General features: G+C 49.6%; 27 non-coding genes and 9 pseudogenes across 27 annotated transcripts; all 36 read left to right on the forward strand.

Annotated features, from left to right (window-relative positions):
• The first annotated feature begins 5088 nt into the window (after window positions 1–5088).
• Window positions 5089–5207, forward strand: LOC140357145 (5S ribosomal RNA). Its single transcript, XR_011926318.1, has one exon. It is a non-coding gene; the product is annotated as a 5S ribosomal RNA (ribosomal RNA).
• A 163-nt stretch (window positions 5208–5370) lies between these two features.
• On the forward strand, window positions 5371–5489 carry LOC140357446 (5S ribosomal RNA). The gene has a single exon (XR_011926606.1). It is a non-coding gene; the product is annotated as a 5S ribosomal RNA (ribosomal RNA).
• Window positions 5490–5657: 168 nt separating this feature from the next.
• Window positions 5658–5776, forward strand: LOC140357447 (5S ribosomal RNA). The gene has a single exon (XR_011926607.1). It is a non-coding gene; the product is annotated as a 5S ribosomal RNA (ribosomal RNA).
• Window positions 5777–5937: 161 nt separating this feature from the next.
• LOC140357125 (5S ribosomal RNA) lies at window positions 5938–6056 on the forward strand. Its single transcript, XR_011926299.1, has one exon. It is a non-coding gene; the product is annotated as a 5S ribosomal RNA (ribosomal RNA).
• Window positions 6057–8894: 2838 nt separating this feature from the next.
• LOC140357536 (5S ribosomal RNA) lies at window positions 8895–9023 on the forward strand (annotated as a pseudogene).
• Window positions 9024–9185: 162 nt separating this feature from the next.
• LOC140357378 (5S ribosomal RNA) lies at window positions 9186–9304 on the forward strand. The gene has a single exon (XR_011926541.1). It is a non-coding gene; the product is annotated as a 5S ribosomal RNA (ribosomal RNA).
• A 159-nt stretch (window positions 9305–9463) lies between these two features.
• LOC140357167 (5S ribosomal RNA) lies at window positions 9464–9582 on the forward strand. Its single transcript, XR_011926339.1, has one exon. It is a non-coding gene; the product is annotated as a 5S ribosomal RNA (ribosomal RNA).
• A 167-nt stretch (window positions 9583–9749) lies between these two features.
• Window positions 9750–9868, forward strand: LOC140357459 (5S ribosomal RNA; annotated as a pseudogene).
• Window positions 9869–10027: 159 nt separating this feature from the next.
• On the forward strand, window positions 10028–10146 carry LOC140357380 (5S ribosomal RNA). The gene has a single exon (XR_011926543.1). It is a non-coding gene; the product is annotated as a 5S ribosomal RNA (ribosomal RNA).
• Window positions 10147–10313: 167 nt separating this feature from the next.
• On the forward strand, window positions 10314–10432 carry LOC140357381 (5S ribosomal RNA). The gene has a single exon (XR_011926544.1). It is a non-coding gene; the product is annotated as a 5S ribosomal RNA (ribosomal RNA).
• Window positions 10433–10597: 165 nt separating this feature from the next.
• Window positions 10598–10726, forward strand: LOC140357542 (5S ribosomal RNA; annotated as a pseudogene).
• Window positions 10727–10888: 162 nt separating this feature from the next.
• Window positions 10889–11007, forward strand: LOC140357168 (5S ribosomal RNA). Its single transcript, XR_011926340.1, has one exon. It is a non-coding gene; the product is annotated as a 5S ribosomal RNA (ribosomal RNA).
• Window positions 11008–11174: 167 nt separating this feature from the next.
• Window positions 11175–11293, forward strand: LOC140357137 (5S ribosomal RNA). Its single transcript, XR_011926311.1, has one exon. It is a non-coding gene; the product is annotated as a 5S ribosomal RNA (ribosomal RNA).
• Window positions 11294–11454: 161 nt separating this feature from the next.
• LOC140357385 (5S ribosomal RNA) lies at window positions 11455–11573 on the forward strand. Its single transcript, XR_011926548.1, has one exon. It is a non-coding gene; the product is annotated as a 5S ribosomal RNA (ribosomal RNA).
• A 167-nt stretch (window positions 11574–11740) lies between these two features.
• On the forward strand, window positions 11741–11859 carry LOC140357146 (5S ribosomal RNA). Its single transcript, XR_011926319.1, has one exon. It is a non-coding gene; the product is annotated as a 5S ribosomal RNA (ribosomal RNA).
• Window positions 11860–12025: 166 nt separating this feature from the next.
• Window positions 12026–12144, forward strand: LOC140357169 (5S ribosomal RNA). The gene has a single exon (XR_011926341.1). It is a non-coding gene; the product is annotated as a 5S ribosomal RNA (ribosomal RNA).
• A 168-nt stretch (window positions 12145–12312) lies between these two features.
• On the forward strand, window positions 12313–12431 carry LOC140357147 (5S ribosomal RNA). The gene has a single exon (XR_011926320.1). It is a non-coding gene; the product is annotated as a 5S ribosomal RNA (ribosomal RNA).
• Window positions 12432–12591: 160 nt separating this feature from the next.
• Window positions 12592–12710, forward strand: LOC140357138 (5S ribosomal RNA). Its single transcript, XR_011926312.1, has one exon. It is a non-coding gene; the product is annotated as a 5S ribosomal RNA (ribosomal RNA).
• A 161-nt stretch (window positions 12711–12871) lies between these two features.
• LOC140357460 (5S ribosomal RNA) lies at window positions 12872–12990 on the forward strand (annotated as a pseudogene).
• A 159-nt stretch (window positions 12991–13149) lies between these two features.
• On the forward strand, window positions 13150–13268 carry LOC140357170 (5S ribosomal RNA). Its single transcript, XR_011926342.1, has one exon. It is a non-coding gene; the product is annotated as a 5S ribosomal RNA (ribosomal RNA).
• A 167-nt stretch (window positions 13269–13435) lies between these two features.
• Window positions 13436–13554, forward strand: LOC140357461 (5S ribosomal RNA; annotated as a pseudogene).
• Window positions 13555–13722: 168 nt separating this feature from the next.
• On the forward strand, window positions 13723–13841 carry LOC140357403 (5S ribosomal RNA). Its single transcript, XR_011926565.1, has one exon. It is a non-coding gene; the product is annotated as a 5S ribosomal RNA (ribosomal RNA).
• Window positions 13842–13999: 158 nt separating this feature from the next.
• LOC140357171 (5S ribosomal RNA) lies at window positions 14000–14118 on the forward strand. Its single transcript, XR_011926343.1, has one exon. It is a non-coding gene; the product is annotated as a 5S ribosomal RNA (ribosomal RNA).
• A 6199-nt stretch (window positions 14119–20317) lies between these two features.
• On the forward strand, window positions 20318–20436 carry LOC140357234 (5S ribosomal RNA). Its single transcript, XR_011926404.1, has one exon. It is a non-coding gene; the product is annotated as a 5S ribosomal RNA (ribosomal RNA).
• A 167-nt stretch (window positions 20437–20603) lies between these two features.
• Window positions 20604–20732, forward strand: LOC140357537 (5S ribosomal RNA; annotated as a pseudogene).
• Window positions 20733–20894: 162 nt separating this feature from the next.
• On the forward strand, window positions 20895–21013 carry LOC140357379 (5S ribosomal RNA). The gene has a single exon (XR_011926542.1). It is a non-coding gene; the product is annotated as a 5S ribosomal RNA (ribosomal RNA).
• A 159-nt stretch (window positions 21014–21172) lies between these two features.
• Window positions 21173–21291, forward strand: LOC140357172 (5S ribosomal RNA). Its single transcript, XR_011926344.1, has one exon. It is a non-coding gene; the product is annotated as a 5S ribosomal RNA (ribosomal RNA).
• A 167-nt stretch (window positions 21292–21458) lies between these two features.
• LOC140357462 (5S ribosomal RNA) lies at window positions 21459–21577 on the forward strand (annotated as a pseudogene).
• Window positions 21578–21736: 159 nt separating this feature from the next.
• Window positions 21737–21855, forward strand: LOC140357382 (5S ribosomal RNA). The gene has a single exon (XR_011926545.1). It is a non-coding gene; the product is annotated as a 5S ribosomal RNA (ribosomal RNA).
• Window positions 21856–22022: 167 nt separating this feature from the next.
• On the forward strand, window positions 22023–22141 carry LOC140357463 (5S ribosomal RNA; annotated as a pseudogene).
• A 159-nt stretch (window positions 22142–22300) lies between these two features.
• Window positions 22301–22419, forward strand: LOC140357173 (5S ribosomal RNA). The gene has a single exon (XR_011926345.1). It is a non-coding gene; the product is annotated as a 5S ribosomal RNA (ribosomal RNA).
• A 167-nt stretch (window positions 22420–22586) lies between these two features.
• LOC140357465 (5S ribosomal RNA) lies at window positions 22587–22705 on the forward strand (annotated as a pseudogene).
• Window positions 22706–22873: 168 nt separating this feature from the next.
• LOC140357404 (5S ribosomal RNA) lies at window positions 22874–22992 on the forward strand. The gene has a single exon (XR_011926566.1). It is a non-coding gene; the product is annotated as a 5S ribosomal RNA (ribosomal RNA).
• A 168-nt stretch (window positions 22993–23160) lies between these two features.
• Window positions 23161–23279, forward strand: LOC140357383 (5S ribosomal RNA). Its single transcript, XR_011926546.1, has one exon. It is a non-coding gene; the product is annotated as a 5S ribosomal RNA (ribosomal RNA).
• A 158-nt stretch (window positions 23280–23437) lies between these two features.
• On the forward strand, window positions 23438–23556 carry LOC140357246 (5S ribosomal RNA). The gene has a single exon (XR_011926416.1). It is a non-coding gene; the product is annotated as a 5S ribosomal RNA (ribosomal RNA).
• A 167-nt stretch (window positions 23557–23723) lies between these two features.
• Window positions 23724–23842, forward strand: LOC140357442 (5S ribosomal RNA). The gene has a single exon (XR_011926602.1). It is a non-coding gene; the product is annotated as a 5S ribosomal RNA (ribosomal RNA).
• The last annotated feature ends 393 nt before the right edge of the window (window positions 23843–24235 follow it).

Raw genomic sequence — 24235 nt, forward strand, 5'->3', positions numbered from 1 at the left:
CGCCACTTATGTCCGTGTGGTGCGGGTGACAGAGAGGAGGACAGAGGGGAGGACAGAGGGGAGGACAGGGAGGACGCCATTGGAGGAGAGAGCAGTGACGTGGCCCAGAACGTGCCCGCAACTGCTCTCTCCGAAGTAGAGGAGTTTTTGGAGGAGGAGGCTGTGGAGGAGTCAGGGGAGCCAGAGGTGTCTGGCTCCTCTTGCTCCTCTGACTCCTCAGACGAGGAGGCGTCCGTCGCACTGGAGATGGTGCTCGGCTCAGCGCTGGCGTCTGGGAAGGTGGGAGCAGGACAAACTGCTCCTCCTGACCAGAGGGAGGGGACTCGTGAGGGTCCAACTCCTAAGCCCGTGGAGGAAGAGGCTGAACCCGGGAGGAGGATGGGTGCGGGACAGGCCCCGCATCTTACCTCCAAAGGGGGGGACATCACCACAGGGCTGGGTGATGATCCCAAGCTCCAGTCGGACGGTGGTAAGAGGGGACAGGTGGAGAAGAAGGATAAGAAAGGGGCAAGACGCAGGAAGCAGGTGGCAGGAGACGGAGAGGGCGCTGCTGCTGAGAGCGGCTCTGCCTCCTCCGTTCCAACCACTTCAAAAGCGCCAGCAGAAAGCTCCATCAACCCACCATCCTCCACACGCAGCTCTGCCCCACGAGGTGAGCTCGAGACTGTTTTTAATGATGACTTCATGGATTTCTCCACCCGTGAAGTCAGAAAAAGAGTGTGGCAGTCGGATGCGACGGGCGCCAAAAAGAAGTCTAAATAAAAGATGGGTTACATCCTCCAAGGTCTCCTCTTAATGGCGTTCTCCTTGTCCTCTTGGAACGCAGGCGGCCTGCGGAGCCCAGTGCGGATGCAGAGCGCGTTACACTTTTCCAAGTGGGACGTGCTCTGCATCCAAGAAACGCACTGGGATGTCAGCCACGCGCAACAAGTGCGGAGCATGGGAGTGGGCTCTGTATTTTGGGCCCTGGGCACGGCGTGCTCGCGCGGTGTGGCCACGGTGGTGAGGCCTGGTGTCTTAGGCCAACCCACCCTGGTACACGCCGACCCAGAGGGCTCCTTCCTGGTCCTGGACTTCACGGACACAGTGAAGTTCAGACTAATTAACATCTACGCCCCGAACGATGATGGTCTGAGGAGGCAATTCTTCAAAAAAATATTTCGCTTTGCGAACGACAATACAATCATAATCGGTGACTTTAATACAACACTTTGCAAGACAGACATCGGCATTAACAACTCTTTTAAAAACAGCACTGCCAGGACAGCCCTGTTGGAAGAAGCCGCCAGCAGGAACCTGACGGAGGTGTGGCGGTTCCTCCACCCCTTCCTGAAGGATTTCTCCAGGCGGCAGGTCGTCCAGGGCGTCCTGAAGCAGTCCCGCATTGACCTCTGTTTTGCCTCCTCAGACCTGGCACAGAGAGTCAGTGGTGCTTCCTACAAGTGGTCAGGCTTGAGTGATCACTCCACTTTAGATATTTATTTTGGGTTAGTTTCATCACCGAGGAATGGAGGACTGTGGGTCCTAAACAGCTCCATCCTCGGTGATGAAACTTTTTGTAGGAAAATGGACTTTTTGTTTGATGTATTTGACATGGAGCTGGAGCTGATCGACAGCGTGGTCGATTGGTGGCCGACGGCAAAAACACGCATTAAAAAGCTCTGTGTCAATTACAGCAAACACAAGGCGTGGCTGTCGACCAGGAGGGAGACCGCTCTCCGCCAGCGCCTGCAGGTCCTGGACCAGGGCGCAGCTTCCACCACTGGCCCTGTGGATCCAGAGTACCTGGTGGTGCGCGCTGAGCTGGAGCAGCTGGAGGTAAGTAGGTGTCAGGGTGCAATTTTGAGGGCAAAAGCCAGACACACAGTCGAAGGAGAACGCTCGACAGCGTTCTTCTTCGGCTGTGAGAAGGTTACACAGGGAAAGATGCACATAGATAAGTTGATAGATAAGACAGGTAAGATTGTTTCTGAGGTAAGTGAGGTTTTAGAGACAGCGCAGGATTTCTATAGTAGGCTTTTTAGTTCAGACGGAGTGGCAGAGCAGGCTTTAGACCAGGCTGTAGGTGCTCTGGAGCGCACACTGAGCAGGGAGGATAGGGAGCTGTGCGACGCGCCTCTGTCTCTCATGGAGATAGAGGCTGCAGTCAAGAGTTTAAATACAGGGAAAAGCCCCGGAGAGGACGGACTAACCTGTGAGTTTTTCAAGCGTTTCGCTTCCAGGTTAGCTCCGATCCTACTCCTATTATATCAGGATTTTGAGAGTGAGAGTAGAGTTGGCGATGGTTTTGCGATGAGTGTCGTCACTCTGCTTTTTAAGAAGGGCGACAGGAGCAGCCTCGCCAACTACAGGCCCATTAGCCTTTTGAACGTAGACTATAAAATTTTAGCAAAGGTATTAGCAGGTAGGTTAAAGCGTGTGATTGGATCCGTCATACACCCCTCGCAGGCCTACAGCGTCCCCGGGAGGGACATCTCAGACACAGTTTTGTCTCTGAGATATCTCCTTCGGCAGATGCACGCGACCGGTGGTATTCACGTTAGTGTAGACTTTAACAAGGCGTTCGACAGAGTTGAGCATTCGTTCCTCTGGACTGTATTAGGTAAGTTAGGTTTCGGCGAACGGTTTGTTAATTGGCTACAGCTCATCTATTCCTTTGCGGTCAGTAAGGTCAAAGTCAACGGGTTTCTAACTGACTCTTTCCCCTTAAAAAGATCAGTCAGGCAGGGCTGTCCCCTCTCGTCGCTCCTCTACAGCATCGCCGCTGAGCCTTTGGCGGCCATGTTGAGGGCGGACGCGGCGGTGAGGGGACTGACCACGCCTGCGGGTAGGGAAGTCAAAATTTTTCAGTACGCAGATGACACGAATCTGATCCTCCGAGACGTGGAGAGCCTGAACGCCTCTCTCCACGTGCTCAATGTTTACGGCCTCGCTTCAGGGGCCAAAATCAATTTCGATAAAACCACGGTTAAATTTTGCGGCAGCGTCACGCCTGTTCCTCTCCCTGTCCAGCTCCGGGAGGCGGGGGACTCCTACAAGGTCCTCGGCGTCCCCCTGGGCAGAGACGAGGAGGCGTGTCGTACTGCACTTTGGTCGCCTTTGTGCGAGAAAATTACAGCGCGCTTGAATTTTTGGAGACGTCGTAATCTGACATTAAAAGGTAAAGTCTTAGTTGTAAATTCTTTGTGCATGTCCATGTTGAACCATGCACTCTCCGTGTACGGCCTGCCGGGGGTCTATGCTAACAAATTAAGGTTAGTGATAAACCACTTTTTGTGGAATCGTGAGAGGGGCTTTATTGCACATAAGGTTATGATAGGTGAGTACGATCAGGGAGGTTTAAAGTTAGCAGATTTAGAGTTAAGGAAGAAGGCCTTCAGGCTGAAAACAATTCGGAAATTTCTAGACGTTGAGGTAGATGCTCCATGGAAGGATTATATAGGTGAGTTTGTTAATAGTCTAGGTAAGTTTGGTGTTTATAATTTGTGTTTGTTGCCCCCTGTTTCGGTCCTGGAGGGCCTCCCCCCCTTCGAGAGGGAACTCTTGGAGGCGTGGAGGACTTTCAGGCCCCTGACTGTGGCGGTTCCAGACAGCGGTGAGGGTCTCGCGCACATGCCCCTCCGTCATAACCCTGACTTGCTCTCCGCTCCCCCCGGGAAGCGCGAGTGCATGATCAGTGGGGCGATGGAGGAGGCTGGGCTGGAATATGTAGGTAAGGTATTTGACGTGAAAGGTAATTTTAGTGTAGATTACATAGGGAAGTGTTTTAGGTTAGCAGGTAAAGTGTTTAGGAGAAAGTATATTAGTGGTATGGTAAGTATTTTTAACAGGAATCTGGTCAGGCATTGGGGAAGCACTTTGGGCCAAATGGGGAGCACGACAGGTAAGTTGAATTTTAATGTATTTGTTAGCACGGGGAGGTTTAGGATTTTCACAGACCTACCCACCCGCATCCTGTATCAGTTGTTGTTGCCGGGAGTGCTCGGGCGTCCCGCCTCGGAACACAAATGGTCATTAACATTCCCCGCACGCACCATCGCAACCATCTGGGCCAACATCTTTAATTGGTACACCCCACATAACGTAGGTCATTTTGACTTCAGATTTAGACACAGGATCGTCTTTACATCCGCAGCACTGCACGCATTTCTTCCCGACAGCTACGCTGCGGACTGCCCCGTGTGCCACGGACCCCCCGAGACCCTGGAGCACATGCTGTACACCTGCCCGGCCGTCCGCCCGTTCTGGTCCCGACTGCAGGACCTCCTCGCTCGGAGGCTGTCCTGGAGGCTCCCACCGCCGGCGGCCCTAGGAGGGGACGACCAGGAGCCCTGGCTCCTCCTCTTTGGTCCCGGACAGAGTCGCTCTGGAGCCAACACCCATCTCGCCCGACTAACCCTCTCCATAGCCCGGTACACATTATATCTCAACAGGAACATCCATCTCCGTGACAATAAAACAGCAGCACCCTGGCCCATCTTCAAAGGACTCTTGGCCGCACACCTCCGACACCTCCACATGGCAGCAGAGCACCGGTTCATCACCCACCTCGTCCCCCACAACACCCTGATCCACCTCACACCCTCTGGAAACCTGGACATCCTCTTCTGACCCCGGCATCACCCCCCATCACTGAAGAATGTTTCGAGAATGATTGTGTGTTTGATTTTCTGTAATTTTTTGTCTCGTCTCCCCTTGCCCTTGTGTATCCCATTCCCTTGCCCTTGTGTGTCATGTATGTCTGTACATTCATGTAAATATATGTAAATACTTGTTTTAAGATGTTTTTGATAATAAAAGATAAAAAAAAAAAAAAAAAAAAGACCAGCCCGATCTCGTCTGATCTCGGAAGCCAAGCAGGGTTGGGCCTGGTTAGTACTTGGATGGGAGACTGCCTGGGAATACCAGGTGCTATGAGCATTTTCACACTTTTTCACCTGTCAAAAAAAAAAAAAAAAAGAAAAAAAGAAGTTTTTCATTGAGATATCCCAATTTTGACCGAGCAAGTGGCGTGAAGGTACTCTTCACGAAAAGACAGTGTTTGATGCAAAAAAAGCCATTTATACGAGTTTTGACCTGGAACATTTCGCTCACAGCCATACCACCCTGGACCCGCCCGATCTCGTCTGATCTCGGAAGCCAAGCAGGGTTGGGCCTGTTTAGTACTTGGATGGGAGACCGCCTGGGAATACCAGGTGCTGTGAGCATTTTCACACTTTTTCACCTGTCAAAAAAAAAAAAAAAAAAAAGAAGTTTTTCATTGAGATATCCCAATTTTGACCGAGCAAGTGGCGTGAAGGTACTCTTCACGAAAAGACAGTGTTTGATGCAAAAAAAGCCATTTATACGAGTTTTGACCTGGAACATTTCGCTCACGGCCATACCACCCTGGACCAGCCCGATCTCGTCTGATCTCGGAAGCCAAGCAGGGTTGGGCCTGGTTAGTACTTGGATGGGAGACTGCCTGGGAATACCAGGTGCTATGAGCATTTTCACACTTTTTCACCTGTCAAAAAAAAAAAAAAAAAGAAAAAAAGAAGTTTTTCATTGAGATATCCCAATTTTGACCGAGCAAGTGGCGTGAAGGTACTCTTCACGAAAAGACAGTGTTTGATGCAAAAAAAGCCATTTATACGAGTTTTGACCTGGAACATTTCGCTCACGGCCATAGCACCCTGGACCAGCCCGATCTCGTCTGATCTCGGAAGCCAAGCAGGGTTGGGCCTGTTTAGTACTTGGATGGGAGACCGCCTGGGAATACCAGGTGCTGTGAGCATTTTCACACTTTTTCACCTGTCAAAAAAAAAAAAAAAAAAGAAGTTTTTCATTGAGATATCCCAATTTTGACCGAGCAAGTGGCGTGAAGGTACTCTTCACGAAAAGACAGTGTTTGATGCAAAAAAAGCCATTTATACGAGTTTTGACCTGGAACATTTCGCTCACGGCCATACCACCCTGGACCCGCCCGATCTCGTCTGATCTCGGAAGCCAAGCAGGGTTGGGCCTGGTTAGTACTTGGATGGGAGACCGCCTGGGAATACCAGGTGCTGTGAGCTTTTTCACACTTTTTCACCTGTCAAAAAAAAAAAGAAAAAAAAAAAAGAAGTTTTTCATTGAGATATCCCAATTTTGACCGAGCAAGTGGCGTGAAGGTACTCTTCATGAAAAGACAGTGTTTGATGCAAAAAAAGCCATTTATACGAGTTTTGACCTGCAACATTTCGCTCACGGCCATACCACCCTGGACCCGCCCCTTTGCAATCAGTGCAGGTGCGTGCAATTTGTGGTGTGCTGCATGGTCTGGAGCTGGAGGTTTGGGAGTTTTTTTGAGTTTTTAATCGTTATTTTGATCATTTTCATTTACTTTTTGCAGTTCTTTTGTTTGTTCCCCTCCCAGTAAACTTACTGGGAGGTGGATTTTTTGTTTTTTTGTGAGCATGGCTCAAAGGACGGACAACACGGCATCGGACACTGGAATGGACACGACAAAGGCAAGGAAAAGTCTGAATGAATCTGTAAATAATAGAAAGAACGAAGAAAGAAGAATGAAATTTATGAAAGAACTCACTGTGGTGTTGGAGTTGACGGAGGGAGCACAAATCACGCCACCCGCATTCTTAAAAGCGACACAGGAGGTGTGCGGCTCCATAGTAGCATGCAGACTCATCTCGAAGGACAAATATGAAGTAACCGTCAGTACCACCAAAGCGAAGGAGCGGCTCCTGGACGGGTACTGCATTGGAGGAGTCAGGGTTCACGCCCGTGACATCTCGGTGGATGAGCTGGTCGTGTCCTTCATGGGGCTGCCGGCTTATATCGAGGACGAGGAGATCCTGGCCAAGCTCTACGCCTGGGGGGTCTCTGCGGTCTCCGAGGTGAGGAGGAGAATGTGGCCGGGGACGAACGTGGCGGACGGCACCAGGTTTGTACGGGTAAGGTTCACGGACACGGTGCAGTCCTTACCGTATTCTGTCAGGTTTGACACCGCGGGGGGCCCCGAGTACTTCAGGGTAATACACGACAGGCAGGTGCGGGTGTGTAGGGGGTGTCTCCAGCCTGGCCATATTCTGAGGGAGTGCCCTGACTTTCTGTGCCGCAACTGCGGGAGCCAGGGGCATTACGCGCGCGAGTGCGTCGCGCAGCGGGCCCCGAAGTGCAGAGAGTGCCGCATGTTCCGCCACTTATGTCCGTGTGGTGCGGGTGACAGAGAGGAGGACAGAGGGGAGGACAGAGGGGAGGACAGGGAGGACGCCATTGGAGGAGAGAGCAGTGACGTGGCCCAGAACGTGCCCGCAACTGCTCTCTCCGAAGTAGAGGAGGTTTTGGAGGAGGAGGCTGTGGAGGAGTCAGGGGAGCCAGAGGTGTCTGGCTCCTCTTGCTCCTCTGACTCCTCAGACGAGGAGGCGCCCGTCGCACTGGAGATGGTGCTCGGCTCAGCGCTGGCGTCTGGGAAGGTGGGAGCAGGACAAACTGCTCCTCCTGACCAGAGGGAGGGGACTCGTGAGGGTCCAACTCCTAAGCCCGTGGAGGAAGAGGCTGAACCCGGGAGGAGGATGGGTGCGGGACAGGCCCCGCATCTTACCTCCAAAGGGGGGGACATCACCACAGGGCTGGGTGATGATCCCAAGCTCCAGTCGGACGGTGGTAAGAGGGGACAGGTGGAGAAGAAGGATAAGAAAGGGGCAAGACGCAGGAAGCAGGTGGCAGGAGACGGAGAGGGCGCTGCTGCTGAGAGCGGCTCTGCCTCCTCCGTTCCAACCACCTCAAAAGCGCCAGCAGAAAGCTCCATCAACCCACCATCCTCCACACGCAGCTCTGCCCCACGAGGTGAGCTCGAGACTGTTTTTAATGATGACTTCATGGATTTCTCCACCCGTGAAGTCAGAAAAAGAGTGTGGCAGTCGGATGCGACGGGCGCCAAAAAGAAGTCGAAATAAAAGATGGGTTGTATCCTCCAAAGTCTCCTCTTAATGGCGTTCTCCTTGTCTTCTTGGAACGCAGGCGGCCTGCGGAGCCCAGTGCGGATGCAGAGCGCGTTACACTTTTCCAAGTGGGACGTGCTCTGCATCCAAGAAACGCACTGGGATGTCAGCCACGCGCAACAAGTGCGGAGCATGGGAGTGGGCTCTGTATTTTGGGCCCTGGGCACGGCGTGCTCGCGCGGTGTGGCCACGGTGGTGAGGCCTGGTGTCTTAGGCCAACCCACCCTGGTACACGCCGACCCAGAGGGCTCCTTCCTGGTCCTGGACTTCACGGACACAGTGAAGTTCAGACTAATTAACATCTACGCCCCGAACGATGATGGTCTGAGGAGGCAATTCTTCAAAAAAATATTTCGCTTTGCGAACGACAATACAATCATAATCGGTGACTTTAATACAACACTTTGCAAGACAGACATCGGCATTAACAACTCTTTTAAAAACAGCACTGCCAGGACAGCCCTGTTGGAAGAAGCCGCCAGCAGGAACCTGACGGAGGTGTGGCGGTTCGTCCACCCCTTCCTGAAGGATTTCTCCAGGCGGCAGGTCGTCCAGGGCGTCCTGAAGCAGTCCCGCATTGACCTCTGTTTTGCCTCCTCAGACCTGGCACAGAGAGTCAGTGGTGCTTCCTACAAGTGGTCAGGCTTGAGTGATCACTCCACTTTAGATATTTATTTTGGGTTAGTTTCATCACCGAGGAATGGAGGACTGTGGGTCCTAAACAGCTCCATCCTCGGTGATGAAACTTTTTGTAGGAAAATGGACTTTTTGTTTGATGTATTTGACATGGAGCAGTTTTTCATTCAGATATCCCAATTTTGACCGAGCAAGTGGCGTGAAGGTACTCTTCATGAAAAGACAGTGTTTGATGCAAAAAAAGCCATTTATACGAGTTTTGACCTGGAACATTTCGCTCACGGCCATACCACCCTGGACCAGCCCGATCTCGTCTGATCTCGGAAGCCAAGCAGGGTTGGGCCTGATTAGTACTTGGATGGGAGACCGCCTGGGAATACCTGGGAATACCAGGTGCTGTGAGCATTTTCACACTTTTTCACCTGTCAAAAAAAAGAAAAAAAAAAGAAGTTTTTCATTGAGATATCCCAATTTTGACCGAGCAAGTGGCGTGAAGGTACTCTTCACGAAAAGACAGTGTTTGATGCAAAAAAAGCCATTTATACGAGTTTTGACCTGGATCATTTCGCTCACGGCCATACCACCCTGGACCTGCCCGATCTCGTCTGATCTCGGAAGCCAAGCAGGGTTGGGCCTGGTTAGTACTTGGATGGGAGACCGCCTTGGAATACCAGGTGCTGTGAGCATTTTCACACTTTTTCACCTGTCAAAAAAAAAAAAAAAAGAAGTTTTTCATTGAGATATCCCAATTTTGACCGAGCAAGTGGCGTGAAGGTACTCTTCACGAAAAGACAGTGTTTGATGCAAAAAAAGCCATTTATACGAGTTTTGACCTGGAACATTTCGCTCACGGCCATACCACCCTGGACCAGCCCGATCTCGTCTGATCTCGGAAGCCAAGCAGGGTTGGGCCTGGTTAGTACTTGGATGGGAGACCGCCTGGGAATACCAGGTGCTGTGAGCATTTTCACACTTTTTCACCTGTCAAAAAAAAAAATAAAAAAATAAAAGAAGTTTTTCATTGAGATATCCCAATTTTGACCGAGCAAGTGGCGTGAAGGTACTCTTCAGGAAAAGACAGTGTTTGATGCAAAAAAAGCCATTTATACGAGTTTTGACCTGGAACATTTCGCTCACGGCCATACCACCCTGCACCAGCCCGATCTCGTCTTATCTCGGAAGCCAAGCAGGGTTGGGCCTGGTTAGTACTTGGATGGGAGCCCGCCTGGGAATACCAGGTGCTGTGAGCATTTTCACACTTTTTCACCTGTCAAAAAAAAAAAAAAAAGAAGTTTTTCATTGAGATATCCCAATTTTGACCGAGCAAGTGGCGTGAAGGTACTCTTCACGAAAAGACAGTGTTTGATGCAAAAAAAGCCATTTATACGAGTTTTGACCTGGAACATTTCGCTCACGGCCATACCACCCTGGACCAGCCCGATCTCGTCTGATCTCGGAAGCCAAGCAGGGTTGGGCCTGATTAGTACTTGGATGGGAGACCGCCTGGGAATACCAGGTGCTGTGAGCATTTTCACACTTTTTCACCTGTCAAAAAAAAAAAGAAAAAAAAAAAAGAAGTTTTTCATTGAGATATCCCAATTTTGACCGAGCAAGTGGCGTGAAGGTACTCTTCATGAAAAGACAGTGTTTGATGCAAAAAAAGCCATTTATACGAGTTTTGACCTGGAACATTTCGCTCACGGCCATACCACCCTGGACCAGCCCGATCTCGTCTGATCTCGGAAGCCAAGCAGGGTTGGGCCTGATTAGTACTTGGATGGGAGACCGCCTGGGAATACCAGGTGCTGTGAGCATTTTCACACTTTTTCACCTGTCAAAAAAAAAAAAAAAAAAAAAAGAAGTTTTTCATTGAGATATCCCAATTTTGACCGAGCAAGTGGCGTGAAGGTACTCTTCACGAAAAGACAGTGTTTGATGCAAAAAAAGCCATTTATACGAGTTTTGACCTGGAACATTTCGCTCACGGCCATACCACCCTGGACCAGCCCGATCTCGTCTGATCTCGGAAGCCAAGCAGGGTTGGGCCTGGTTAGTGCTTGGATGGGAGACCGCCTGGGAATACCTGGGAATACCAGGTGCTGTGAGCATTTTCACACTTTTTCACCTGTCAAAAAAAAGAAAAAAAAAAGAAGTTTTTCATTGAGATATCCCAATTTTGACCGAGCAAGTGGCGTGAAGGTACTCTTCACGAAAAGACAGTGTTTGATGCAAAAAAAGCCATTTATACGAGTTTTGACCTGGATCATTTCGCTCACGGCCATACCACCCTGGACCAGCCCGATCTCGTCTGATCTCGGAAGCCAAGCAGGGTTGGGCCTGGTTAGTACTTGGATGGGAGACCGCCTGGGAATACCAGGTGCTGTGAGCATTTTCACACTTTTTCACCTGTCAAAAAAAAAAAAAAAAAAAAAAAAGAAGTTTTTCATTGAGATATCCCAATTTTGACCGAGCAAGTGGCGTGAAGGTACTCTTCACGAAAAGACAGTGTTTGATGCAAAAAAAGCCATTTATACGAGTTTTGACCTGGAACATTTCGCTCACGGCCATACCACCCTGGACCCGCCCGATCTCGTCTGATCTCGGAAGCCAAGCAGGGTTGGGCCTGTTTAGTACTTGGATGGGAGACCGCCTGGGAATACCAGGTGCTGTGAGCATTTTCACACTTTTTCACCTGTCAAAAAAAAAAAAAAAAAAGAAGTTTTTCATTGAGATATCCCAATTTTGACCGAGCAAGTGGCGTGAAGGTACTCTTCACGAAAAGACAGTGTTTGATGCAAAAAAAGCCATTTATACGAGTTTTGACCTGGAACATTTCGCTCACGGCCATACCACCCTGGACCCGCCCGATCTCGTCTGATCTCGGAAGCCAAGCAGGGTTGGGCCTGTTTAGTGCTTGGATGGGAGACCGCCTGGGAATACCAGGTGCTGTGAGCTTTTTCACACTTTTTCACCTGTCAAAAAAAAAAAGAAAAAAAAAAAAGAAGTTTTTCATTGAGATATCCCAATTTTGACCGAGCAAGTGGAGTGAAGGTACTCTTCATGAAAAGACAGTGTTTGATGCAAAAAAAGCCATTTATACGAGTTTTGACCTGGAACATTTCGCTCACAGCCATACCACCCTGGACCCGCCCGATCTCGTCTGATCTCGGAAGCCAAGCAGGGTTGGGCCTGTTTAGTACTTGGATGGGAGACCGCCTGGGAATACCAGGTGCTGTGAGCATTTTCACACTTTTTCACCTGTCAAAAAAAAAAAAAAAAAAAAGAAGAAGTTTTTCATTGAGATATCCCAATTTTGACCGAGCAAGTGGCGTGAAGGTACTCTTCACGAAAAGACAGTGTTTGATGCAAAAAAAGCCATTTATACGAGTTTTGACATGGAACATTTCGCTCACGGCCATACCACCCTGGACCAGCCCGATCTCGTCTGATCTCGGAAGCCAAGCAGGGTTGGGCCTGGTTAGTACTTGGATGGGAGACCGCCTGGGAATACCAGGTGCTGTGAGCATTTTCACACTTTTTCACCTGTCAAAAAAAAAAGAAAAAAAAAAAAAAGAAGTTTTTCATTGAGATATCCCAATTTTGACCGAGCAAGTGGCGTGAAGGTACTCTTCACGAAAAGACAGTGTTTGATGCAAAAAAAGCCATTTATACGAGTTTTGACCTGGAACATTTCGCTCACGGCCATACCACCCTGGACCCGCCCGATCTCGTTTGATCTCGGAAGCCAAGCAGGGTTGGGCCTGTTTAGTACTTGGATGGGAGACCGCCTGGGAATACCAGGTGCTGTGAGCATTTTCACACTTTTTCACCTGTCAAAAAAAAAAAAAAAAAGAAGTTTTTCATTGAGATATCCCAATTTTGACCGAGCAAGTGGCGTGAAGGTACTCTTCACGAAAAGACAGTGTTTGATGCAAAAAAAGCCATTTATACGAGTTTTGACCTGGAACATTTCGCTCACGGCCATACCACCCTGGACCCGCCCGATCTCGTCTGATCTCGGAAGCCAAGCAGGGTTGGGCCTGTTTAGTACTTGGATGGGAGACCGCCTGGGAATACCAGGTGCTGTGAGCATTTTCACACTTTTTCACCTGTCAAAAAAAAAAAAAAAAAAGAAGTTTTTCATTGAGATATCCCAATTTTGACCGAGCAAGTGGCGTGAAGGTACTCTTCAGGAAAAGACAGTGTTTGATGCAAAAAAAGCCATTTATACGAGTTTTGACCTGGAACATTTCGCTCACGGCCATACCACCCTGCACCAGCCCGATCTCGTCTTATCTCGGAAGCCAAGCAGGGTTGGGCCTGGTTAGTACTTGGATGGGAGCCCGCCTGGGAATACCAGGTGCTGTGAGCATTTTCACACTTTTTCACCTGTCAAAAAAAAAAAAAAAAGAAGTTTTTCATTGAGATATCCCAATTTTGACCGAGCAAGTGGCGTGAAGGTACTCTTCACGAAAAGACAGTGTTTGATGCAAAAAAAGCCATTTATACGAGTTTTGACCTGGAACATTTCGCTCACGGCCATACCACCCTGGACCAGCCCGATCTCGTCTGATCTCGGAAGCCAAGCAGGGTTGGGCCTGGTTAGTACTTGGATGGGAGACCGCCTGGGAATACCAGGTGCTGTGAGCATTTTCACACTTTTTCACCTGTCAAAAAAAAAAAAAAAAAAATAAAAGAAGTTTTTCATTGAGATATCCCAATTTTGACCGAGCAAGTGGCGTGAAGGTACTCTTCAGGAAAAGACAGTGTTTGATGCAAAAAAAGCCATTCATACGAGTTTTGACCTGGAACATTTCGCTCACGGCCATACCACCCTGCACCAGCCCGATCTCGTCTTATCTCGGAAGCCAAGCAGGGTTGGGCCTGGTTAGTACTTGGATGGGAGCCCGCCTGGGAATACCAGGTGCTGTGAGCATTTTCACACTTTTTCACCTGTCAAAAAAAAAAAAGAAAAAAAAAAAAGAAGTTTTTCATTGAGATATCCCAATTTTGACCGAGCAAGTGGCGTGAAGGTACTCTTCACGAAAAGACAGTGTTTGATGCAAAAAAAGCCATTTATACGAGTTTTGACCTGGAACATTTCGCTCACGGCCATACCACCCTGCACCAGCCCGATCTCGTCTGATCTCGGAAGCCAAGCAGGGTTGGGCCTGGTTAGTACTTGGATGGGAGCCCGCCTGGGAATACCAGGTGCTGTGAGCATTTTCACACTTTTTCACCTGTCAAAAAAAAAAAAGAAAAAAAAAAAAGAAGTTTTTCATTGAGATATCCCAATTTTGACCGAGCAAGTGGCGTGAAGGTACTCTTCACGAAAAGACAGTGTTTGATATAAAAAAGGCCGTTTTGACCTGGAACATTTCGCTCACGGCCATACCACCCTGGACCAGCCCGATCTCGTCTGATCTCGGAAGCCAAGCAGGGTTGGGCCTGGTTAGTACTTGGATGGGAGACCGCCTGGGAATACCAGGTGCTGTGAGCATTTTCACACTTTTTCACCTGTCAAAAAAAAAAAAAAAAAAAGAAGTTTTTCATTGAGATATCCCAATTTTGACCGAGCAAGTGGCGTGAAGGTACTCTTCACGAAAAGACAGTGTTTGATATAAAAAAGGCCGTTTTGACCTGGAACATTTCGCTCACGGCCATACCACCCTGGACCAGCCCCTTTGCAATCAGTGCAGGTGCGTGCATTTTGTGGTGTGCTGCATGGTCTGGAGCTGGAGGTTTGGGAGTTTTTTTTGAGTTTTTAATCGTTATTTTGGTCATTTTCATTTACTTTTTTCAGTTCTTTTGTTTGTTCCCCTCCCAGTAAACTTACTGGGAGGTGGATTTTTTGTTTTTTGTGAGCATGGCTCAAAGGACGGACAACACGGCATCGGACACTGGAATGGACACGACAAAGGCAAGACAAAGTTTGAAAGAATCTGTAAATAATAGAAAGAACGAAGAAAGAAGAATGAAATTTATGAAAGAACTCACTGTGGTGTTGGAGTTGACGGAGGGAGCACAAATCACGCCACTAGCTTTTTTGAAATCGACTCAGGAGGTGTGCGGCTCCATAGTAGCGTGCAGACTCATCTCGAAGGACAAATATGAAGTAACCGTCAGTACCACTAAAGCGAAGGAGCGGCTCCTGGACGGGTACTGCATTGGAGGAGTCAGGGTTCACGCCCGTGACATCTCGGTGGATGAGCTGGTCGTGTCCTTCATGGGGCTGCCGGCTTATATCGAGGACGAGGAGATCCTGGCCAAGCTCTACGCCTGGGGGGTCTCTGCGGTCTCCGAGGTGAGGAGGAGAATGTGGCCGGGGACGAACGTGGCGGACGGCACCAGGTTTGTACGGGTAAGGTTCACGGACACGGTGCAGTCCTTACCGTATTCTGTCAGGTTTGACACCGCGGGGGGCCCCGAGTACTTCAGGGTAATACACGACAGGCAGGTGCGGGTGTGTAGGGGGTGTCTCCAGCCTGGCCATATTCTGAGGGAGTGCCCTGACTTTCTGTGCCGCAACTGCGGGAGCCAGGGGCATTACGCGCGCGAGTGCGTCGCGCAGCGGGCCCCGAAGTGCAGAGAGTGCCGCATGTTCCGCCACTTATGTCCGTGTGGTGCGGGTGACAGAGAGGAGGACAGAGGGGAGGACAGAGGGGAGGACAGGGAGGACGCCATTGGAGGAGAGAGCAGTGACGTGGCCCAGAACGTGCCCGCAACTGCTCTCTCCGAAGTAGAGGAGTTTTTGGAGGAGGAGGCTGTGGAGGAGTCAGGGGAGCCAGAGGTGTCTGGCTCCTCTTGCTCCTCTGACTCCTCAGACGAGGAGGCGTCCGTCGCACTGGAGATGGTGCTCGGCTCAGCGCTGGCGTCTGGGAAGGTGGGAGCAGGACAAACTGCTCCTCCTGACCAGAGGGAGGGGACTCGTGAGGGTCCAACTCCTAAGCCCGTGGAGGAAGAGGCTGAACCCGGGAGGAGGATGGGTGCGGGACAGGCCCCGCATCTTACCTCCAAAGGGGGGGACATCACCACAGGGCTGGGTGATGATCCCAAGCTCCAGTCGGACGGTGGTAAGAGGGGACAGGTGGAGAAGAAGGATAAGAAAGGGGCAAGACGCAGGAAGCAGGTGGCAGGAGACGGAGAGGGCGCTGCTGCTGAGAGCGGCTCTGCCTCCTCCGTTCCAACCACTTCAAAAGCGCCAGCAGAAAGCTCCATCAACCCACCATCCTCCACACGCAGCTCTGCCCCACGAGGTGAGCTCGAGACTGTTTTTAATGATGACTTCATGGATTTCTCCACCCGTGAAGTCAGAAAAAGAGTGTGGCAGTCGGATGCGACGGGCGCCAAAAAGAAGTCTAAATAAAAGATGGGTTACATCCTCCAAGGTCTCCTCTTAATGGCGTTCTCCTTGTCCTCTTGGAACGCAGGCGGCCTGCGGAGCCCAGTGCGGATGCAGAGCGCGTTACACTTTTCCAAGTGGGACGTGCTCTGCATCCAAGAAACGCACTGGGATGTCAGCCACGCGCAACAAGTGCGGAGCATGGGAGTAGGCTCTGTATTTTGGGCCCTGGGCACGGCGTGCTCGCGCGGTGTGGCCACGGTGGTGAGGCCTGGTGTCTTAGGCCAACCCACCCTGGTACACGCCGACCCAGAGGGCTCCTTCCTGGTCCTGGACTTCACGGACACAGTGAAGTTCAGACTAATTAACATCTACGCCCCGAACGATGATGGTCTGAGGAGGCAATTCTTCAAAAAAATATTTCGCTTTGCGAACGACAATACAATCATAATCGGTGACTTTAATACAACACTTTGCAAGACAGACATCGGCATTAACAACTCTTTTAAAAACAGCACTGCCAGGACAGCCCTGTTGGAAGAAGCCGCCAGCAGGAACCTGACGGAGGTGTGGCGGTTCGTCCACCCCTTCCTGAAGGATTTCTCCAGGCGGCAGGTCGTCCAGGGCGTCCTGAAGCAGTCCCGCATTGACCTCTGTTTTGCCTCCTCAGACCTGGCACAGAGAGTCAGTGGTGCTTCCTACAAGTGGTCAGGCTTGAGTGATCACTCCACTTTAGATATTTATTTTGGGTTAGTTTCATCACCGAGGAATGGAGGACTGTGGGTCCTAAACAGCTCCATCCTCGGTGATGAAACTTTTTGTAGGAAAATGGACTTTTTGTTTGATGTATTTGACATGGAGCTGGAGCTGATCGACAGCGTGGTCGATTGGTGGCCGACGGCAAAAACACGCATTAAAAAGCTCTGTGTCAATTACAGCAAACACAAGGCGTGGCTGTCGACCAGGAGGGAGACCGCTCTCCGCCAGCGCCTGCAGGTCCTGGACCAGGGCGCAGCTTCCACCACTGGCCCTGTGGATCCAGAGTACCTGGTGGTGCGCGCTGAGCTGGAGCAGCTGGAGGTAAGTAGGTGTCAGGGTGCAATTTTGAGGGCAAAAGCCAGACACACAGTCGAAGGAGAACGCTCGACAGCGTTCTTCTTCGGCTGTGAGAAGGTTACACAGGGAAAGATGCACATAGATAAGTTGATAGATAAGACAGGTAAGATTGTTTCCGAGGTAAGTGAGGTTTTAGAGACAGCGCAGGATTTCTATAGTAGGCTTTTTAGTTCAGACGGAGTGGCAGAGCAGGCTTTAGACCAGGCTGTAGGTGCTCTGGAGCGCACACTGAGCAGGGAGGATAGGGAGCTGTGCGACGCGCCTCTGTCTCTCATGGAGATAGAGGCTGCAGTCAAGAGTTTAAATACAGGGAAAAGCCCCGGAGAGGACGGACTAACCTGTGAGTTTTTCAAGCGTTTCGCTTCCAGGTTAGCTCCGATCCTACTCCTATTATATCAGGATTTTGAGAGTGAGAGTAGAGTTGGCGATGGTTTTGCGATGAGTGTCGTCACTCTGCTTTTTAAGAAGGGCGACAGGAGCAGCCTCGCCAACTACAGGCCCATTAGCCTTTTGAACGTAGACTATAAAATTTTAGCAAAGGTATTAGCAGGTAGGTTAAAGCGTGTGATTGGATCCGTCATACACCCCTCGCAGGCCTACAGCGTCCCCGGGAGGGACATCTCAGACACAGTTTTGTCTCTGAGATATCTCCTTCGGCAGATGCACGCGACCGGTGGTATTCACGTTAGTGTAGACTTTAACAAGGCGTTCGACAGAGTTGAGCATTCGTTCCTCTGGACTGTATTAGGTAAGTTAGGTTTCGGCGAACGGTTTGTTAATTGGCTACAGCTCATCTATTCCTTTGCGGTCAGTAAGGTCAAAGTCAACGGGTTTCTAACTGACTCTTTCCCCTTAAAAAGATCAGTCAGGCAGGGCTGTCCCCTCTCGTCGCTCCTCTACAGCATCGCCGCTGAGCCTTTGGCGGCCATGTTGAGGGCGGACGCGGCGGTGAGGGGACTGACCACGCCTGCGGGTAGGGAAGTCAAAATTTTTCAGTACGCAGATGACACGAATCTGATCCTCCGAGACGTGGAGAGCCTGAACGCCTCTCTCCACGTGCTCAATGTTTACGGCCTCGCTTCAGGGGCCAAAATCAATTTCGATAAAACCACGGTTAAATTTTGCGGCAGCGTCACGCCTGTTCCTCTCCCTGTCCAGCTCCGGGAGGCGGGGGACTCCTACAAGGTCCTCGGCGTCCCCCTGGGCAGAGACGAGGAGGCGTGTCGTACTGCACTTTGGTCGCCTTTGTGCGAGAAAATTACAGCGCGCTTGAATTTTTGGAGACGTCGTAATCTGACATTAAAAGGTAAAGTCTTAGTTGTAAATTCTTTGTGCATGTCCATGTTGAACCATGCACTCTCCGTGTACGGCCTGCCGGGGGTCTATGCTAACAAATTAAGGTTAGTGATAAACCACTTTTTGTGGAATCGTGAGAGGGGCTTTATTGCACATAAGGTTATGATAGGTGAGTACGATCAGGGAGGTTTAAAGTTAGCAGATTTAGAGTTAAGGAAGAAGGCCTTCAGGCTGAAAACAATTCGGAAATTTCTAGACGTTGAGGTAGATGCTCCATGGAAGGATTATATAGGTGAGTTTGTTAATAGTCTAGGTAAGTTTGGTGTTTATAATTTGTGTTTGTTGCCCCCTGTTTCGGTCCTGGAGGGCCTCCCCCCCTTCGAGAGGGAACTCTTGGAGGCGTGGAGGACTTTCAGGCCCCTGACTGTGGCGGTTCCAGACAGCGGTGAGGGTCTCGCGCACATGCCCCTCCGTCATAACCCTGACTTGCTCTCCGCTCCCCCCGGGAAGCGCGAGTGCATGATCAGTGGGGCGATGGAGGAGGCTGGGCTGGAATATGTAGGTAAGGTATTTGACGTGAAAGGTAATTTTAGTGTAGATTACATAGGGAAGTGTTTTAGGTTAGCAGGTAAAGTGTTTAGGAGAAAGTATATTAGTGGTATGGTAAGTATTTTTAACAGGAATCTGGTCAGGCATTGGGGAAGCACTTTGGGCCAAATGGGGAGCACGACAGGTAAGTTGAATTTTAATGTATTTGTTAGCACGGGGAGGTTTAGGATTTTCACAGACCTACCCACCCGCATCCTGTATCAGTTGTTGTTGCCGGGAGTGCTCGGGCGTCCCGCCTCGGAACACAAATGGTCATTAACATTCCCCGCACGCACCATCGCAACCATCTGGGCCAACATCTTTAATTGGTACACCCCACATAACGTAGGTCATTTTGACTTCAGATTTAGACACAGGATCGTCTTTACATCCGCAGCACTGCACGCATTTCTTCCCGACAGCTACGCTGCGGACTGCCCCGTGTGCCACGGACCCCCCGAGACCCTGGAGCACATGCTGTACACCTGCCCGGCCGTCCGCCCGTTCTGGTCCCGACTGCAGGACCTCCTCGCTCGGAGGCTGTCCTGGAGGCTCCCACCGCCGGCGGCCCTAGGAGGGGACGACCAGGAGCCCTGGCTCCTCCTCTTTGGTCCCGGACAGAGTCGCTCTGGAGCCAACACCCATCTCGCCCGACTAACCCTCTCCATAGCCCGGTACACATTATATCTCAACAGGAACATCCATCTCCGTGACAATAAAACAGCAGCACCCTGGCCCATCTTCAAAGGACTCTTGGCCGCACACCTCCGACACCTCCACATGGCAGCAGAGCACCGGTTCATCACCCACCTCGTCCCCCACAACACCCTGATCCACCTCACACCCTCTGGAAACCTGGACATCCTCTTCTGACCCCGGCATCACCCCCCCCAACCACGGCATCACCCCCCATCACTGAAGAATGTTTGGAGAATGATTGTGTGTTTGATTTTCTGTAAATTTTTGTCTCGTCTCCCCCTGCCCTTGTGTATCCCATTCCCTTGCCCTTGTGTGTCATGTATGTCTGTACATTCATGTAAATATATGTAAATACTTGTTTTAAGATGTTTTTGATAATAAAAGATAAAAAAAAAAAAAAAAGACCAGCCCGATCTCGTCTGATCTCGGAAGCCAAGCAGGGTTGGGCCTGATTAGTACTTGGATGGGAGACCGCCTGGGAATACCAGGTGCTGTGAGCATTTTCACACTTTTTCACCTGTCAAAAAAAAAAAAAAAGAAGTTTTTCATTGAGATATCCCAATTTTGACCGAGCAAGTGGCGTGAAGGTACTCTTCACGAAAAGACAGTGTTTGATGCAAAAAAAGCCATTTATACGAGTTTTGACCTGGAACATTTCGCTCACGGCCATACCACCCTGGACCCGCCCGATCTCGTCTGATCTCGGAAGCCAAGCAGGGTTGGGCCTGTTTAGTACTTGGATGGGAGACCGCCTGGGAATACCAGGTGCTGTGAGCTTTTTCACACTTTTTCACCTGTCAAAAAAAAAAAGAAAAAAAAAAAAGAAGTTTTTCATTCAGATATCCCAATTTTGACCGAGCAAGTGGCGTGAAGGTACTCTTCATGAAAAGACAGTGTTTGATGCAAAAAAAGCCATTTATACGAGTTTTGACCTGGAACATTTCGCTCACGGCCATACCACCCTGGACCAGCCCGATCTCGTCTGATCTCGGAAGCCAAGCAGGGTTGGGCCTGATTAGTACTTGGATGGGAGACCGCCTGGGAATACCTGGGAATACCAGGTGCTGTGAGCATTTTCACACTTTTTCACCTGTCAAAAAAAAGAAAAAAAAAAGAAGTTTTTCATTGAGATATCCCAATTTTGACCGAGCAAGTGGCGTGAAGGTACTCTTCACGAAAAGACAGTGTTTGATGCAAAAAAAGCCATTTATACGAGTTTTGACCTGGATCATTTCGCTCACGGCCATACCACCCTGGACCTGCCCGATCTCGTCTGATCTCGGAAGCCAAGCAGGGTTGGGCCTGGTTAGTACTTGGATGGGAGACCGCCTTGGAATACCAGGTGCTGTGAGCATTTTCACACTTTTTCACCTGTCAAAAAAAAAAAAAAAAGAAGTTTTTCATTGAGATATCCCAATTTTGACCGAGCAAGTGGCGTGAAGGTACTCTTCACGAAAAGACAGTGTTTGATGCAAAAAAAGCCATTTATACGAGTTTTGACCTGGAACATTTCGCTCACGGCCATACCACCCTGGACCAGCCCGATCTCGTCTGATCTCGGAAGCCAAGCAGGGTTGGGCCTGGTTAGTACTTGGATGGGAGACCGCCTGGGAATACCAGGTGCTGTGAGCATTTTCACACTTTTTCACCTGTCAAAAAAAAAAAAAAATAAATAAAAGAAGTTTTTCATTGAGATATCCCAATTTTGACCGAGCAAGTGGCGTGAAGGTACTCTTCAGGAAAAGACAGTGTTTGATGCAAAAAAAGCCATTTATACGAGTTTTGACCTGGAACATTTCGCTCACGGCCATACCACCCTGCACCAGCCCGATCTCGTCTTATCTCGGAAGCCAAGCAGGGTTGGGCCTGGTTAGTACTTGGATGGGAGCCCGCCTGGGAATACCAGGTGCTGTGAGCATTTTCACACTTTTTCACCTGTCAAAAAAAAAAAAAAAAGAAGTTTTTCATTGAGATATCCCAATTTTGACCGAGCAAGTGGCGTGAAGGTACTCTTCACGAAAAGACAGTGTTTGATGCAAAAAAAGCCATTTATACGAGTTTTGACCTGGAACATTTCGCTCACGGCCATACCACCCTGGACCAGCCCGATCTCGTCTGATCTCGGAAGCCAAGCAGGGTTGGGCCTGATTAGTACTTGGATGGGAGACCGCCTGGGAATACCAGGTGCTGTGAGCATTTTCACACTTTTTCACCTGTCAAAAAAAAAAAGAAAAAAAAAAAAGAAGTTTTTCATTGAGATATCCCAATTTTGACCGAGCAAGTGGCGTGAAGGTACTCTTCAGGAAAAGACAGTGTTTGATGCAAAAAAAGCCATTTATACGAGTTTTGACCTGGAACATTTCGCTCACGGCCATACCACCCTGCACCAGCCCGATCTCGTCTTATCTCGGAAGCCAAGCAGGGTTGGGCCTGGTTAGTACTTGGATGGGAGCCCGCCTGGGAATACCAGGTGCTGTGAGCATTTTCACACTTTTTCACCTGTCAAAAAAAAAAAAAAAAGAAGTTTTTCATTGAGATATCCCAATTTTGACCGAGCAAGTGGCGTGAAGGTACTCTTCACGAAAAGACAGTGTTTGATGCAAAAAAAGCCATTTATACGAGTTTTGACCTGGAACATTTCGCTCACGGCCATACCACCCTGGACCAGCCCGATCTCGTCTGATCTCGGAAGCCAAGCAGGGTTGGGCCTGGTTAGTACTTGGATGGGAGACCGCCTGGGAATACCAGGTGCTGTGAGCATTTTCACACTTTTTCACCTGTCAAAAAAAAAAAAAATAAAATAAAAGAAGTTTTTCATTGAGATATCCCAATTTTGACCGAGCAAGTGGCGTGAAGGTACTCTTCAGGAAAAGACAGTGTTTGATGCAAAAAAAGCCATTCATACGAGTTTTGACCTGGAACATTTCGCTCACGGCCATACCACCCTGCACCAGCCCGATCTCGTCTTATCTCGGAAGCCAAGCAGGGTTGGGCCTGGTTAGTACTTGGATGGGAGCCCGCCTGGGAATACCAGGTGCTGTGAGCATTTTCACACTTTTTCACCTGTCAAAAAAAAAAAAGAAAAAAAAAAAAGAAGTTTTTCATTGAGATATCCCAATTTTGACCGAGCAAGTGGCGTGAAGGTACTCTTCACGAAAAGACAGTGTTTGATGCAAAAAAAGCCATTTATACGAGTTTTGACCTGGAACATTTCGCTCACGGCCATACCACCCTGCACCAGCCCGATCTCGTCTGATCTCGGAAGCCAAGCAGGGTTGGGCCTGGTTAGTACTTGGATGGGAGCCCGCCTGGGAATACCAGGTGCTGTGAGCATTTTCACACTTTTTCACCTGTCAAAAAAAAAAAAGAAAAAAAAAAAAGAAGTTTTTCATTGAGATATCCCAATTTTGACCGAGCAAGTGGCGTGAAGGTACTCTTCACGAAAAGACAGTGTTTGATGCAAAAAAAGCCATTTATACGAGTTTTGACCTGGAACATTTCGCTCACGGCCATACCACCCTGGACCAGCCCGATCTCGTCTGATCTCGGAAGCCAAGCAGGGTTGGGCCTGATTAGTACTTGGATGGGAGACCGCCTGGGAATACCAGGTGCTGTGAGCATTTTCACACTTTTTCACCTGTCAAAAAAAAAAAAAAAGAAGTTTTTCATTGAGATATCCCAATTTTGACCGAGCAAGTGGCGTGAAGGTACTCTTCACGAAAAGACAGTGTTTGATGCAAAAAAAGCCATTTATACGAGTTTTGACCTGGAACATTTCGCTCACGGCCATACCACCCTGGACCCGCCCGATCTCGTCTGATCTCGGAAGCCAAGCAGGGTTGGGCCTGTTTAGTACTTGGATGGGAGACCGCCTGGGAATACCAGGTGCTGTGAGCTTTTTCACACTTTTTCACCTGTCAAAAAAAAAAAGAAAAAAAAAAAAGAAGTTTTTCATTCAGATATCCCAATTTTGACCGAGCAAGTGGCGTGAAGGTACTCTTCATGAAAAGACAGTGTTTGATGCAAAAAAAGCCATTTATACGAGTTTTGACCTGGAACATTTCGCTCACGGCCATACCACCCTGGACCAGCCCGATCTCGTCTGATCTCGGAAGCCAAGCAGGGTTGGGCCTGGTTAGTACTTGGATGGGAGACCTCCTTGAAATACCAGGTGCTGTGAGCAAAACTACCCCCATTACACACAGGAACAGTAGAGCCTAAGACTTGTCCTTTCCATGGGAACAAAGGGGATAGCAACAGCCTCGGCAGCCTAAGACTGTTCCTCCATGATCAGGAACAGCAACAGCACAAATACTGGTCCTCCATGGGAACAAAGGGAATAGCAACAGCCTCGGCAGTCTAAGACTATTCCTCCATGATCAGGAACAGTAGCGGTCTAAGACTGGTACTCCATGGGAACAAAGGGAACAGCAGCGACGGTCTGGCAGTCTAAGACTATCCCTCCATGATGCAAGGAACAGCAGCACGTAAAACTGGTCCTCCCTGGTTGTATATGGCGAAAACTGGTAACTCCAGGTGAGAACTGGGCTGTGTCAGACTGTTCTTCCATGAGAAA

The sequence above is a fragment of the Eucyclogobius newberryi genome, unplaced genomic scaffold (genome assembly GCF_026437365.1).
Source record: "Eucyclogobius newberryi isolate DKJ021-1_F unplaced genomic scaffold, fEucNew1.0.hap1 SCAF_128, whole genome shotgun sequence".
NCBI lineage: Eukaryota > Metazoa > Chordata > Actinopteri > Gobiiformes > Gobiidae > Eucyclogobius > Eucyclogobius newberryi.